The following is a 16,053-nucleotide window of genomic DNA, read 5'->3' on the forward strand; positions in this document are numbered from 1 at the left end:
TAGATTAATTCAATCTACTGTACACTTTCCATGAACCACATGGAAAAGGTCAGGAGAGAGGTTAGCGTAGAATAGAGGCATTGAGGGAGGAGATCCAGGAAGACCCTTGGGAGAGGACATCTGTCCTGTATCTTGAAGGATGAATGATAATAAGTACAAAGGACAGAAGGAATAGCAAGAGTAAAGCACAGAAACTGAGCCTTAGATAAAGAGTAGGCAACTTGCCCAAGTTCATTCAGTGGTAAGCTCCAGAGCCATGATCCAACTCTGTCTGTCTGCCTCCAGAGGCTGCCTTTCTTTCCCATGCTTCTTTCCCTTTAGCTTGGCTGCCTGGGTGGATACTAAAACTTCTGCTCTCCTATGCCTTTCCTATCCTGCCATTTCAGGATCTTGCTTACCTGTGCCTTATGTGTCTTGATGGGTAGAGTGCCAAGATAAATGGTTTGTACTTATTAAATATCTGTTGAACTGAGCTCTACAACAAAACTACTCTTAAATCAGCTTCACCTTGTCTATCAAGATTGAATGAAAAGTCTCCACTCTAGAAATTTCAAGCATAAAGGGGTTTAATACAGAAATGTACGGTCTTACATAATTGTTAGAAGGGCAGAAGAAACAGATGCAGTATTGAGATTATTAGAATGACTCCCACAGCAATGTAAAATTAGGAATCCAGCACCTCTGAGGTGCCACTGGGGCTAAGCACATCATAGTTGGAACTACCATTGGAACTACCAGGCTCCAGAAGCCTCTGGAGATCTGGAGATGGGAGACTAGATAGAACTCAGGGATTAAGCAGTCAGATAAAGAGGCTACTGCTACTGTTTTTGAAACTTGAAAAATGAACACTGAAAACTCCTGCAAGAATACTATGGCCTTGATAACCATCAGAAGCCCTGCAAAGATTACTTCCATGTCCTGTTTGTCTTCCAAATCTTGTGCAAGTACATGTAATGGGTGGGATCTAATTCACATGGTGGGTGACAGAGCCATCCACAGGCTTCTTTTCTGTATCAAATGACCCCCTACTGGCCTAAAGTGACAGGTAAATGGCAAGAAATTCTCCTCATTCCAAGCAGTTATAGGTAGTGGGGTGTGGAGGCACAGGGGACATAACTGATGGTCCTCAGGCCCTTAAGGGAGGGGTTGGAAAAGCTCTCTGTGAGTGAGGGATGGCAATAGATTACACAGAGAAGTGTCAAACCATGCACCTGGAGAACACAAATTCAGAAACTTTCTCATTATGTGGGAAGTTTCTGATTCTAGTGCTGGAGCCAAGGCTTGGGTGTCAGTGTACAGGCATGCAAAGCACTGAAAATATTCTCCTCGGACCTTAGACACATCATCATCTGTTGTAATCACATTAACTCATTTTACTTTGGGGAAGGCTGAGCCCAGAGGGTCCCAAGAAAGAATTTCCCTATTGTCACATAGGAAAATTAGTGGATAAAATTGGAGACAAAAGCCCAATTGGGTTTCCTTGATAGGTTGAGAACAATCTTAGAATTTTCAAGGTCTTCTTCTTACATATAGGAGGTTAAGGTCACCTGTACATCCTTCCAAGGGTCAGATAACATCCAAGGTCTGGGTTTTCAACCTCTGTATATAGCCTCATATTGAGGAATGTCAGTAGAAGTATAAAACAGTGTTCCTTCCTGAAAGCAGCTTCAGTAAGACAACCAAACATTTAACAATTAAAATTTCCTTCTTCTTCATGCCAATTGGTGGACATTATGGCAAGGAAGACTGTGACTGTATGTTGAGAGAATTTTATAGCTGTTCAGTTAGAAAACTAGCAGCTTGATGAGAGTCCTTCATTCCCCAAGGTGTCCCAGTGAACATGTTCAGTATGATGGACAGTCACTTGTTGAGAAAATCATGAAGGAAATATAGGCATTGAGAGAATGAAGAGGTGACGGTCTAAAAATCTCTAAGGTCCTTTCTACTTCTGATGTTCTGTATTTCTGTGATTTGACCTAAAGGTGGATATGCCAGTGGCCTGGGTATATGTGTAAGGGAGAATAGACAAGTTTGACCTCAAGAGCAGAGGGTAGTATAGTCTGAAGCTTTGGGCATGTGCTTGGGCTATTTTGAATTGGTGGTCCCATTCGGCCTTCTCTCTAATCTGTATTTGACACTCTCTTCGTGTCCTCATATCTATGTCTGATGAGATTGGGCTGGTGGTTGTCATTCTGCATTGGCTTCTGTAAGCCTTGGCACCTCATTTCCTATTGTTTGGGGCCTCAGGTGCAGATGTACTCCAAACTCCTCTGAGGATGGAGGTGTAGAGAAAGCCCAGCTGAGTTATAATGGGCTCTGTCTGATATAGAAATGGCTGGGCATTTCTCCAACCCCCTTGAAGAGATTAGCAGGCAGGGCACGTCCCAGAGGAGTGGGAGCCAGAGTCCTACACAACTGGCAGAAGAGTTTCTACTGGAGGTGTGTGTCATAAGCGTGTTGGGCTCATCATACCATGACTCACAGGCAGTGCGTGCTCCTGAGTGTGCAGCTCAGAGGGCATGTGGAAAGGGGGCTGGTGAGGAGCTGGAATTTTGTTCAACATTTGGCCAAAGCATGCTATCTGTGGTTCCCAAACAGCCTTCTCCTAGTCAGTATCATGTGTAGCCCCCAAGTATGAATGTATGTGTGTGTTTGTGTACACATATGTAGACATATATGAGAGTTTCTAGGTATATATGTGTCTACCTGTGAATATCTATTTGTGGCCCCATGCATTTTATGCACATATTCAAGTGCCTTCTGTGCATGCATGTGTGTGAGCGTGTGTGTGCATGCACATTTGTGCCAAAGTTTTGGTAGGTAGATCTGTCTCTCTGCTGAGCTTTGCCTTGGGCCATTGGTTTCCTAGAGGGTGAGTTTGGATTCATCCTCCTTGTTCTGGATCGATGGCATTGATCCAGGAGGAGTGAAGAATCAATTGTTATTTGGTTAGAAGGCCTGGAGCCAGAGTGTGTGAAGAGTAATTAGAGGAAGAGGAGCTGATGCCAAGGGCAGGGCCAATGCCCTTGATGGGGCTTCTGGCCTAGGGGCAGACTGTTGGAGTAGAGTGGAGAGGAGACTCATTTAAGTGGATCCAGAACATTCTCCCTTGTACCTATGATGCCAACTCTACTTTTCTTTTTCTACCAGCTTCAGAGCAGGCTCTGAAAGGATCACCTATGGAGTGATGGGGACTGGGGGAAATGTCTCGCTTTTCTGCCCTTGCTTATCTGCAGCGTGGGAACAGTATCTCTTGATGAATACTATATCTTTCACTCCCATGCATCTCTTGCATAATAATAAAAACATATGTCATTTATTTAAGGCTTCTAGCTTTTCAACAAGCTTTCACTTTTCTTTTCTCATTTGAATCTTACAACATAATTATGAGGTGAAAACAAAAGTATCATGCCCCATTTTTGACAAGGAAACAGAGGCACATGTGCAGAGTGACTTGCCTAATCTCCCATAAGGAATTAGGTGTAGAGGTGGGATTATAGCCCAGACCCAACTCTGGGCTGTAATAGTGGCTCTCCTATTCCTGTGATTCTCAAATAAGGCACAGACATGCATGTGTATAACTTTTACTCATCTGGGAGTGAAGGTTAATGAGAAAAAAAGTAACCCTGAAACTTTGGAGGATGGTTCCTGCTCTATTAGGGCAGTAGTTCCTCAACTGCAGCATTCCTGAGCCACAGGAAGCACTGTAGGCTGCAGGTTTTCAGGTCCTACTCCCAGAGGTTCTGATTCAGTGGGTCTAAGGTGGAGCTGAGATGGGGTCCAGAGTTTGAGATTTTAAATCATATGCTCTAAGTGACCTTGTGCAGGTGGTCCAGAAGCCATGTTTGGAAAAACATGGCTTTAAGGATTGGGATGAGGAGGGAGGATGTTAGGAAAGAGCTAGTTCCAGCTCAGGTCAAGGCACAGCTAAGAGGAAACATAAATGGTGGGGCATCTTGTCTGCTTGTGGCAGGTGGAAGAGGAAGGGAAGATGTTGGAGAGAGTAAACCATGAATAAAGAGGGAAGGGAAGAATGACAATTCTTTATTTTTTTTTTATTTTTTTTTTTTTAAGAATGACAATTCTTTAAAACCCAGTCTCTTCTGAGGTTTTCTGGGATTCCCTCACAGTGTTTTGGCTGGATTTAGAAGGAGCTAGTGTACGCTTGTTAGGCAGTGGTAGGGGGTGGTCCAACTTTAGCTATATGGAAATACATAAGGAGATGGAAAAGAAACAAGAACCATACAAAGATCCAGTAGTGCTTGTGTGCCCTCACTGCATTGCTGATAGTGCCAGACTCACAGTCTTTCCTATTTAATGCCTGGGTTCACTTTGCCAGCTTGAGGGTCAAAAGAAAAGAACTCTGCTCTAATGGATTCATCAGCCAGGAGAAGGGAGGAACAACTAGGCTGGGAGATGTTCTGGAAAGAATAGGAGAATGTTCTTGTTTGAAGAGTTTGAAGGACTCTCCCTCTCTGGCCAGTGACTAGTTTGTCTTATATGGTAGCCAGCCAATGATGAGAGATGTGGAACTTCCAAAAAGATGCAATTTTCCTCATGTACATGGAAGAATTCTTTTCTGAGAAATAGAGGGTCTTCTCCAGAAAGCAGTAGGTCATATCAGGATGAGTCAGGGAGGGGACAAAGGAGAGCGTCCAGAGGTCTCTCTTTCCTAGAATAAATTACAAAGTCCCTGGTCTCCATATCCTACTCTTTCAGATAGCAGAGAGATATGCTCTGATCCATAGTAGCCATTTGGCTTGACTGCACTTCCCTAGGAGCTCTCACTGTAACAGCAGTTTCCCATAGCTACGATCTTCAAATATATCACAGAGTAGGTGACATGTTTTACACTAGGGACTGTGGTTGAGGAGTGGTAATGGAAGGTGCAGGGGGGAAAGGAGCTGGTGAGACCATGGTTAGAATTAGGAGGAACATTTCAGGGTGACTTGAAAATGATCTTCTTAATGTTCTATAATGGGGTTTGACCTCCAAGCTAGTATTGGGTTAAGAGTGAAAGCCATGCAAGAATACACATGGCTGCTTGTCCCTTTGATCTATCCTCTACCCATTTCTCTCTTCTTGATGTGATGTGCCAGTCCCAGATGGCACCCATCCCCATCCTGTTTCCTGTATTCATCTTGCTTCTCACTCCTTGTGCAATTACTCATAGACTGAGCCGGGCTGAGATATATAACAGTATACCTTCAGGTTTGTATAATGCTTTGCCATCTTCAAACTACTTTTATACCCATGATGTCATTTGATGCACACAACTCACCATGAAGGAGGCAATGCAGTGTCATGGTTAAGAACACGGATTCTGGAGGCAGACTATCTCGGTTACAATCCTGCCTCTGCCCCTACTATTGGTGTGACCTGAGGCAAGTGCTTTCATTTCTTCTCTATAAAATGGGCACAATGGCCAATTTTTAATATCATGAAACTTTAATGATTTAATCTTTTTTAAAGTTTATTTATTTTGAGAGAGAGTGCAGGAGGGGCGGGGCAGAGGGAGAGACAGAATCCCAAGCAGGCTCCGCACCATCAGTGTGGAGCCTGATGCAGTGCTCAATCTCATGAACTGAGAGATCATGACCTGAGCCAAATTCAAGAGCTCAACCGATTGAGCCACACAGGTGCCCCATTGATTTAATCTTTGTAAGGTACTTACAACAGGGCCTGGGGTGTGGGAATCACAATTAGCATTACTATCATTATTTTTGTTATCCCAGGTCAACAAAAGAAGAAACCATGGGTTAGATGGGGTAAGTGATCTGCCTAGGTTTCAGAGCTAAAGTTTGACAAGGTTGGGGTTGAACCCAGATCAGCTGGCTTATAGACCCACAGCACAGCAATGCTATATTACTGAGCCAATCAATGTTCTTTGCACAGAACCTTCACCTTCTGGTCTGGAATTCATGGGTATGAACCCCAGAGCAGGTATGCTTTCTATAGTTCCTTCTGATGTGTGCCAGGCACAGTGCTGGGGAATTCCAACTCTAGTCAGAGGAATTGGAACTGGGATGTATCTGACTTCAGTTGCTCTTCTGGATGTAGATAAGGGAGCTCCAGTGTCCTGAGCTTCTAAGAATTGCTCTGGGTTGGCAGGTCTCTGCTGGCTGAGGCGCTGTCCACAGTGCTGAGGGATCTCAGCAGGGCCTGTGGGCCAGAGCGTTACCATTGCTGCTCATGACTCTGGCAGAGGGGTGTGTAGAGTGGTTGTTCCATGTGTTCCCACAATCCTCAGACAAAGGCATGGTTAGATTTCATATTTTTCTCTTTAATCCCCAGAAGCACAGAAATTAGGAGGCTGTACAGACTAGAAGAATTATCTACTATCTATTAACCTCTCTGCTTTTCCTGTGAGTGGCATGGAGCACCGAGAGTTTGGGCATACAGCACAGAATGTGCAAGTGTGCACACGTGTGCAGGTGCATGCAGGGTCAATGTGCGCCTGGGCGTCTGTATGCATCTTGGCCGCATCTATATGTATCCCTGTGGTTCTGTACAGGGCCTGTATATATGTGTGAAAGTGTGTGGGTGGGCAGGTCTGTACGTGGCGGCATAGCACCTGTCTGTGTGGGTGGTGTAAGAGTGTGTGTGTGTCCCTGGAGTGTGTGTGTGTGGAAAGTGTGTGGGAGGGGGCTAACAACTGTGGTGTGTGTGGTGCTGGTGGCACTGTAGTTGTGAGGAGTCTAGTCTGCTCAGCTTCATCTTTATGTCTTCCTGAGCCATACTACACACAGCAGCACCCACAGATGCATACACACACTTGCACTCTCAAGCCTATTCACACCTACTTCTGTATCCACTGACACACGGGTAACCTATCAGCAATATAATACAGCACTCAAATGTGCATGAAAACACTAACTCATGTGCACACAAAACAGGAGCACGCTCATGTCCATACGTCTGACAGATTGCACAGAACTGCTCTCTGCTCCCCCTTTCCTCCATTCTATCCCTAATCTTTAGCTTCCCATCTTCCCTGGAACTTGGGATCTTTTGTTCTCTCCCTCCTCTTCCTTGGGAATGGCTTTCCTTGGCCAGGTGCTCTTAGTATATCCATTTACTGGGCTCAGCCTTGGAAACAAAGGAGGGTGTCACTGGCATGACCACTTTTCCTCCCAGAAATGTGGATTTGTTCTCATTAATACAAATCCTGGTTCCATGAGGCTCCTGATGGCGCCACCTGCTGGTAGCTGCTACCCAGTGTCTATAACAAGTTGGGGGTGGGGAGCTGGGCACCCTGGAGACAAAAATTAGGGTGAAGCCTAGGGCAACGTGGACACTGGGCTCAGGATGAGTTTGAGGAAGGTGGATTTCATGTGGACAATTCTTGGGACCTGATTTGGCCAGAAGGAAGAGAAGAACATTCTAGGGATCTCCATGCTGGGAGTTTTGATATGGGAAAGCAAGAGACCTCACATACATATAAACTATGGGTCAATGTGTGTCAGCCTTGAGATGCATGAGAATATGGCACTTATGAGCAGCTTAAGAGGATGTGGACTCTGTAAATATGTACATGTGTAGATAAGACATATGTGTGGTTATATGAAGAGATTCTGCCTTGAATGTGTGCATAAAAGCATCCTGCATTTATTTGTGTGTGATTTTGCACATATGTGTGAGTCCTGACAGTGGGTGTGTGTGCAATGTGTTGCAGCGTGCGTGCGTGTGTGTGTGTAGATGGGTGTTTTAGTTTTATTAACTTTCCATCTGGTAAAAGCCTGGGCATTCTTATGCTAAATCCTTCAACCTAAACACAGGGACCTGAGCTTGGGGAGGGTCAATATCTTTTCCTACACTGAAAATTCCTGATCCCCTCTTCCTTCTAAAAGTACTGCCTGGTTTTCAGTTAATAATCAATTTTCTCCCCTTCTCTAAATACCCATAGTTCATGGGGATATAGTTAGGCTCTGGAATTCCATGCATAGAAACCATCATCTCAGCTGAACTAGCCTCTGACTCCTTCTTGTCTTCCAGGGGTACTCCATTTGCCTGGATGATGAATGGCAAACCATCTACTCTGCCCCCTGCCCCCCACCCCATGTGTTTTCTCAGGGCTCATGCCTCAAAGAACCTCCACAAGGGAACAGCAGCCTAGGGCAGAGAAAGGCCCCTTCTCTCCACAGCAAATGGTCTTTTCAAACCAGCCTTCCTCTGTTGGAATGTTGCAGAGGCTTTTTGGTGCCCCTCCATTAACCTTGGGAAGTTGCCAGGAGAGCAGCCGACATGGCAGCCTGCCCCTTTCTCCCCCTTCTCTCCACATTCCTCCTTCTATCAGCTCATTGTCCAGGATTCCCTATGAGACTCTCTTTTCAGTGCCTCAACTGGCCTTCTTCCACAAGACCCTCCTGCCATGGGCTCTTCTGGCAGCTGTGACTACCCCCAATTCCACAAGATTTTCCAAGTTAGTTTCCTAGAAAGGGATTGGGGAGGGAGCTTAGCTTCTAAACCATCAGAAGTCAGGGTTTGGGATGAATTCTTCTTTCCCAAATAATTCCTATCACTGTTTATAAATTTCTCCCATCCCACCCCCAGGAATACACCCTTCACAACCATATCCACCAGAATCTCCCACATATCTGGACCTTCCTACGTTGGGCAATCCTGTCTCCTATGCAGATAAATCTTTACTATCTCACATTGTTCCCTAGTTTCTAACCACCTAAAAACAGATACTGGGCTGCAAGCAAGGTTAGAAGTTCAGCAGCATCTTCTAATTTTAAACCAGTGTTGTAGCAGCTGCTACATGTATGTAGTGGCTCATATCATGAGAGATATGAAACCAGACTGCTCTCCTTACTGGGCTTCTGAAATACCTTCTGTGCACAGTGCCTCTTGAATACCTACTATGAACTGACCATTGTATTAACTCTTTAAGCTCACTCTAGTCTTCGGAACAACCCTATTGGCTATTGACTGTAAATTTTATGAAGGCAAGAACCATGTCTGCATTGCTCATCCTGCACCTAGCAGAGTGCTTGGCTCACTAACAGGTACTCAATACATACTTGTGAATGCCAGCTGTTGATTAAATGGTTGGACATTTGTGGAATTCCCAATGAGGCTTAGGGAAGTTACACCAGTTGCTCAAGGATATGTTGTTGGTGAAGTATGTCAGGGATGGAACTTGGGTCTTCTAACTCTGAGTCCAGTAATTGCTCCTTTATAGCATATTTACCTTGTGTCCAAGCACCATGGAAACTTGTTGCTGTGGTACCCTCTGCCATGGATGTTTTTTCCAAGAATAAATCCAGTTCTGTCTCTAGGCTCTCCACACCACTCTAAAGCCCAAGAAAGGGAGAAACAGAGAGGAAGAGAGGGAGAGAATTGAGCAATGATGTCTTTGATTGAGGGAGCAGTGAAAGAAGGATGGGGACAGGGGCAAAAGGGGCAGGGGTGAGGATAGGGCATGGCTGATTGGGAGTCAGAGAGGAGGCAGCAGAGTGTAAAGGGGACTGGAGGCAGGGAGGGTGGGGCTGACATTTCCAGATGACCTCTGGCTCACGTCTGGTCCCCAGCCCCTCTCTTCCTGTTTCCTGCACCTGGCAGAGCAATACTGGAGCCAAGGCTCTGGGGAAGGGGTGGAGGGGGAGGCAATGGAATAAAGATGCATTTGGCATCTCTTAGCACTCCCATACAAGGCCCTTTTGTGTGGGGGTTGAGAACCAAGTGTGGAAGGGTCCAAGAATGAGAGGTCTGGGGGGTCGAATGCACGCCAGAAATAGACCCCGTAAAGACCTCCAGCTGTGGCTCCAGAGTTTGTTCTCCTCCCCCATTCCCAGCTCATCCATCTGTGGATCCAAAGCAGAAGCAGAGGCCCATCCCACACCATTGCTTGGGCTACTTGTCACTCCCCCCTCCCCGCAACTCCTTGCCCCTTGGTTTTACTTGAGCCAAGAGAGATGCTTTCTCCTCAGCTTTTTCTTGGGCCCAGACTTGTTTCTCACCACCTCCCTCCTTACCTCTCTAATTAACCCCACACTACTTGTGTTACTCCTATTTGCCTACTCCTCCTTCTCACCTTTCTTAGCTGACCTATTTCTTCACTTCCCCCTAACATAGTCTCTGCTCTAAACATGGAAGCTTCTGCTGTATACCACAGACATGTCAGCCATGCCATTTTATTACCACTTCTGTACACTCATTTCCCATGAATCTCTATTGAGATTCTACATGTTGGTACTAGGGATACTAGAGAGCAGTAAACTAGTAAAGTCTTTGCCCTCAGGGAGTTACAGATCAGCAGTTTCCCTTGACTGCAGTGCCTCGTTTCATCCATCCTGTCTCTTGTTCTCCTTTATCTGAGATTTGGCTCACATCTCACTTTCTCTACTCAGTGCTCACCTATTTCTACCATCTCCAGCTCCTTGAGGTTCTACAGCAATTCAAGCCTGGGCCACCATCTCTCTCCAGATTCCATGTTGACAGAGTTTATTAAGTGTTGCTCAGGTGGTCATGTTTATCTTTCCAACTAGATACTAAGCTCCTGAGTGATAGGGATCTTGGTCTGTCACTGTTGTGTCCTCCTCAATAGTTAGCACAGTGCTGACTATGAATTGCTCTTCAGTGGCTACTTGTTAATTGGAGAATTCCTTCTTCTGGTATTTCTTGACCTAGGTCCTTCATCTCTCCATTCTTGCATTCTAGCATGACCTGTTTCTTGGTTAGTTCCCCACATCTTTCTGATCTGCTCAGGTCAATATTTTGCCAATTTCAATAATGCCAGCTGCTCTAGTCCATGACTCCGTATACCTCTGTGGAAGCTTCTGTACTGTACTAAAATCCCTGACAATTCAAAAGTCTTGGGGTAAAGCCAGGTCCAATTTTCCTCCTATATAGTATAATAAGAGCATGGAGGGGCGCCTGGGTGGCTTAGCTGGTTAAGCGTCCCACTTTCGCTTAGGTCATGATCTCGCGGTTCGTGGGTTTGGGCCCCGCGTTGGGCTCTGTGCTGACTGCCAGCTCAGAGCCTGGAGCCTGTTTCAGATTCTGTGTCTCCCTCTCTCTCTGTCCCTCCCCTGCTCACACTGTCTCTCTCTCTCTCTCCTAGAAATAAATAAAAAAAAATAATAAAAACAACTTAAAAAAAAAAAAGAGCATGGAGTTGGACTATGGCTTTAGACTATTGGGTCCAGAGACAGAGCAACAGTACATAAGAACCTTTAAATTCCTTTCCTGCAGACCTTCATTGCTATCTTTGGTCAACTGTCCCTTCTGCAAATTGAGAAACTATAACTCAGGCAAAACAATGACCCAGGCCACCAGCTTCCTAGGGCCAGAGCTGGGATGGTTTGGTGGAGTCCTGATTCCTAGCTGTCTTGTAGACTTCTGAATGCCAGAGTGTGTAAGTGCAGCCCATTTGTTTCAGCACCTTGCTGCTGGGCCTTTAGTTATGTGTAGGTAAGAGTATACTCAGGTGGGCCAGAGTTGTCTGGGAGTCCTGGAAATCACATTTTCTATGACGCAGCCCTTGACAAGGTGAGAGGTGGCTGAAGATTGATGGTAGCATATTCTTGTGGGGCACCTCATAAGGAGGGCTGTCATGAGTGCACCTGAGTTCTGTGGACAAATTTGATGCAAAGCAGAGAAACTCCTTTCTTCATTCTTAGATTAAGCAACAGAAACATGAAATATGCCTTCTTTGAGATTGTTCAGAGTTGGCCTGGAAAGCCAAGAAGAAAGAGGAGAGGAATTTGGTATGGCTGAGGGTGCTATTTATCTGGTTTTCAGATAAACTTATCTTACATTGTGGATCTACTTTCTTCCTTGGGCAAGAACCTGCTCCCTTGCCAGGTAGACAAGAATGGAACTGGCACCTGTACACACATATATGATCTGGGCAGGTTGTGGGAGAGTGTCATCTCGTATCTGTTCACTGGTGTGCTGTATCTACCATATGCATATGATTGATGACTAGTGCATAGTTAGGCAAAGTTGTACTGCCCTTCTGTAATGGGTGCGATTCTGACAGCCCCTCTTCCCATGCATGGGAACTCATCTGGGTGAAATATCATAAAAATGATCCTATGGTGATCAGAACAAGTGTCTTTTAAAAATTTTTTTTTTTTATTTTTTTTAAATTATTTTTAATGTTTTATTTATTTTTGAGAGAGAGAGAGAGGCAGTGTGAGCAGGGGAGGGTCAGAGAGAGAGGGAGACACAGAATCTGAAGCAGGCTCCAGGCTCTGAGCTAGCTGTCAGCACAGAGCCCAATGCGGGGCTTGAACCCACGAACTGTGAGATCATGACCTGAGCCGAAGTCAGACGCTTAACCGACTGAGCCATCCAGGCCCCCCTAGAACAAGTGTCTTAAGCCATGAAGAACTGGATGTGTCTCTGGGCCAGTCATTATGACCTAACCAAGATGTAGTCTTTAGGGAAAATGGGAACAGAGTAGGGAACGTTTTGAACCTCTGAAAAATTTGAATCATAATTTAATTTGAATTTTATTAAGACAAAATCTTCGGGAATTTATTTTTGGAGAGGGCAAAGTGGATTGTTCGAATAGCTACTTGTGTCCAGAAAAACAATTTATGACCAGAGGTCACCTGCCCAAGAGGGATCTGGGAGAGAAATAAGCCAAGAAGGGGGCCTGTAAAATTCTGTGAGCATTTTGAGCTGAGATGGAAAATTCTTATCATAAGAAGTTTTGAGAATCCTGTGAAGTTTTCTCCACTTCTCCTATGACAGATCTTAAGATTAGATATTTTATGTTGGAAATCCAATTTCCTTTGTTTTCTTCTCTCTTTCCAAGTTCTTTTAAAACATGCTGACTGGTCCCTGCCGAATTAAGAGAAAACAAGGTGAAAGGATTTGCTTCACACGTGGGCTAGACTTTTTTTTTTTTTTTTCCTGAGAGAGAGAGAGACAGAGAGACAGAGAGAAAATGTGTGAGCAGGGGAGGGCCAGAGAGAGAAGGAAGCACAGAATCCGAAACAGGCTCCAGGGTCTGAGCTAGCTGTCAGCACAGAGCCCGACGCGGGGCTTGAACCCACGAACCATGAGATCATGACCTGAGCCAAAGTTGGATGCTTAACCTACTGAGCCACCCAGACACCCCTGGGCTAGACTTTTATAAGGGTGGAGTTTACATCCCTGTGTGCCCGGGACTAGTGGCAGCAGCCTGAATTGAAGTGAGAAAATTCTAAGATCTAGATAGTGTTTGCAAACCTTTTCTTTGTAGGAATTTTCTCTAAAGCTCATTTTTGTTTTGCAATCCCTACCAAAATAACATTAGCATTCTTTACAGAACTAAAACAAACAATCCTAAAATTTGTATGGAACCAAAAAAGACCCCAAATAGCCAAAGCAAACTTGAAAAAGAAAACCAAAGCTAGAGGCATCACACTCCGGACTTTAAGATGTATTACAAAGCTGTAATCATCCAGACAGTATGGTGCTGGCACAAAAACAGACACTCAGATCAATGGAACAGAATAGAGAGCCCAGAAATGGATGGCCAACTAATCTTTGACAAAGCAGGAAAGAATATCCAGTGGAATAAAGACAGTCTCTTCAGCAAATGGTGCTGGGAAAATTGGACAGCGACATGCAGAAAAATGAATCTGGACCACTTTCTTACACGATACACAAAAATAAACTTAAAATGGATGAAAATGGGTCTCCTGGGTGGCTCAGTTGGTTAAACATCTGACTTCAGCTCAGGTCAGGATCTCACAGTTTGCGGGTTCAGGCCCCACGTTGGGCTCTGTACTGACAGCTCAGAGCCTGGAGCCTGTTTTGGATCTGTGTATCCCTCTCTCCCTGCCCCTCTACCCCTCGTGCTCTGTCTCTCTCTCTCTCTCAAAAATAAATAAACATAAAAAATTTAAAAATGGATGAAAGACCTAAATGTAAGAAAGGAAGCCATCGAAATCCTAGATAAAGCAGACAAAAACCTCTTTGACATCAGCTGCCACAACTTACTCAACACATCTCAGGAGGCAAGGGAAACAAAAGCAAAAATGAACTATTGGGACCTCATCAAAATAAAAAGCTTCTGCACAGTGAAGGAAACAATCAGAGAAACTAAAAGGCAACCAAGAGAAAGGGAGAAGATATTTGCAAATGACATATCAGATAAGGGGTTAGTATCCAAAATCTATAAGGAGCTTATCAAATTCAACACCCCAAAACCAAATAATCCAGTGAAGAAATGGGCAAAAGACATGAATAGACACTTCTCCAAAGACAACATCCAGATGGTGAACAGACACATGAAAAAATGTTCAACATCACTCATCATCAGGGAAATATAAGTCAAAACCACAATGAGAAACCACCTTGCACCTGTCAGAATGGCTAACATTAACAACTCAGGCAACAACAGATGTTGGTGAGAATGCAGAGAAAGAGGATCTCTTTTGCATTGCTGGTGGGAATGCAAACCGGTGCAGCCACTCTGGAAAACAGTATGGAAAACATCTTCCATTTGGCTTTATTGGGATGTCAGCTCTTGGAACCCAGCCTCCATGCTGTGAGGAAGTCCAAGCAGCCTATAGAGAAGCTCACGTGGAGAAGAACTACAGCATTGACTAGAGCTTTGGCTAATAGCCAGCATCAACTTGCTAGCTATGTGAGTAAGCCATCTTGAAACATGGCCTCCATCCTCTGGTTGGTCAGATACCATATGAAGTAGACAAGAGCTGCTCCCACCCAGCTCTGTCCAAATTGCAGATTTTTAAGGAAATAAATGACTCTTGTTGTTTTAAGTCACTACATTTTGGTATGGTTTTCTATATGGTAAGATAACTGGTACAGTTCCCTAATTATATAAACACTAAACATGCTTTTTGGTGCTTATTTTGGGTAAATTGCTTTGACTTAGAGCTGCCTCTCTTCCTCACAAGCAGCTGTCCCAACAACTGTTCTAACCTAGATTCTACAGAGATGTCTGGAACTGCTGAGGAAGCTAAGTGATGATAGGTGAGTGGACTATTGCTTTTGAGTCCTACTTGCTCAGAGGATATGAGGAGGGAGTAAGGATGGTGTCTTCCTCTCTTAGATTTGAAGCTTCTGTCAGCTCCAAGGGCCTATGGAGATGTGTTTTTTTCATAGAGTAACTGATAAGACTAGCATTTTGTATTCCCAAAAAAGAAAGGATGCTGTATACTCCTATACCTGATATGTATACACTGTGTTTATTACTGTCATTGATGATTAATCAGGTACATCTAGGAGCTGCCCATGGGAGAGGCCCCATTCTTCCCTAATATCCCTCTTGGACAGCTGGGGTCCATGCTTATCTCAAATACTCCACTGGATGTGTCCATGCCAGAAAGGGTCTGCCATCCTTCCTAGGTCCAGAAATTAGCCGTATGCCAGGAGGGGAATGTTTGCTTGGACTTATTCCTCACTATGACTTGGAACAGTATAACTCTTTTGAGTTGAGGTGAAACCAAACTGAGACATATCTGATGATGATGGTGCTGGTGATGCTATTAAATGTTCGCTTTGTATCTCAGTTTTCTTTCCTTTGCTTTCTATCTTCACTCTCTTGTTCCACTCTATCTCCAATAGTCTTATTCAGAAGAAATTTAGTCTCTTTTTTAGATAGTTCCTTTGTACACATTCCCAACCCAACTCATGCTTTCAAGCTATGTTTTTTTTTTTCCTCCTGCCAATCTGACAGACAGTTTTAATTCCTTAGCAGAAACCACCATAGTGAGTAGGACAAAGTAGATGGCCAAGCAGATGCAATCAAGATGGGTGGTGAGAGTGGCTCCATCTTTTTCCTTACCCTGCAGGCCACTGGAAGAATATTTTCCTGAGCACAGATGCTTTCCACTCCTCTGCCTTCCTTATGGAACTGGGGCTTGCTCTTGGGAATCCATCATGTCTCTCTACCCCAGTTAGCTGCTTAGAAGTTTTGGAAAGCGAAGAATTCTGTTATCAGTACTTCTGCAAATGGATCTCAGTAAGGCTTTATAGCCGTAGAATCCTGGGAAAGTATATGTGTTTGTGTGTATGTATACGTTGAGGGTGAAGTTGTCATTCTTTGGCATACTAGCTGGGAATTAGCCCATCAATGGGGGC

Source organism: Hyaena hyaena, unplaced genomic scaffold (assembly GCF_003009895.1).
Source record: "Hyaena hyaena isolate Hyena2069 unplaced genomic scaffold, ASM300989v1 scaffold_465, whole genome shotgun sequence".
Classification (NCBI taxonomy): Eukaryota; Metazoa; Chordata; class Mammalia; order Carnivora; family Hyaenidae; genus Hyaena; species Hyaena hyaena.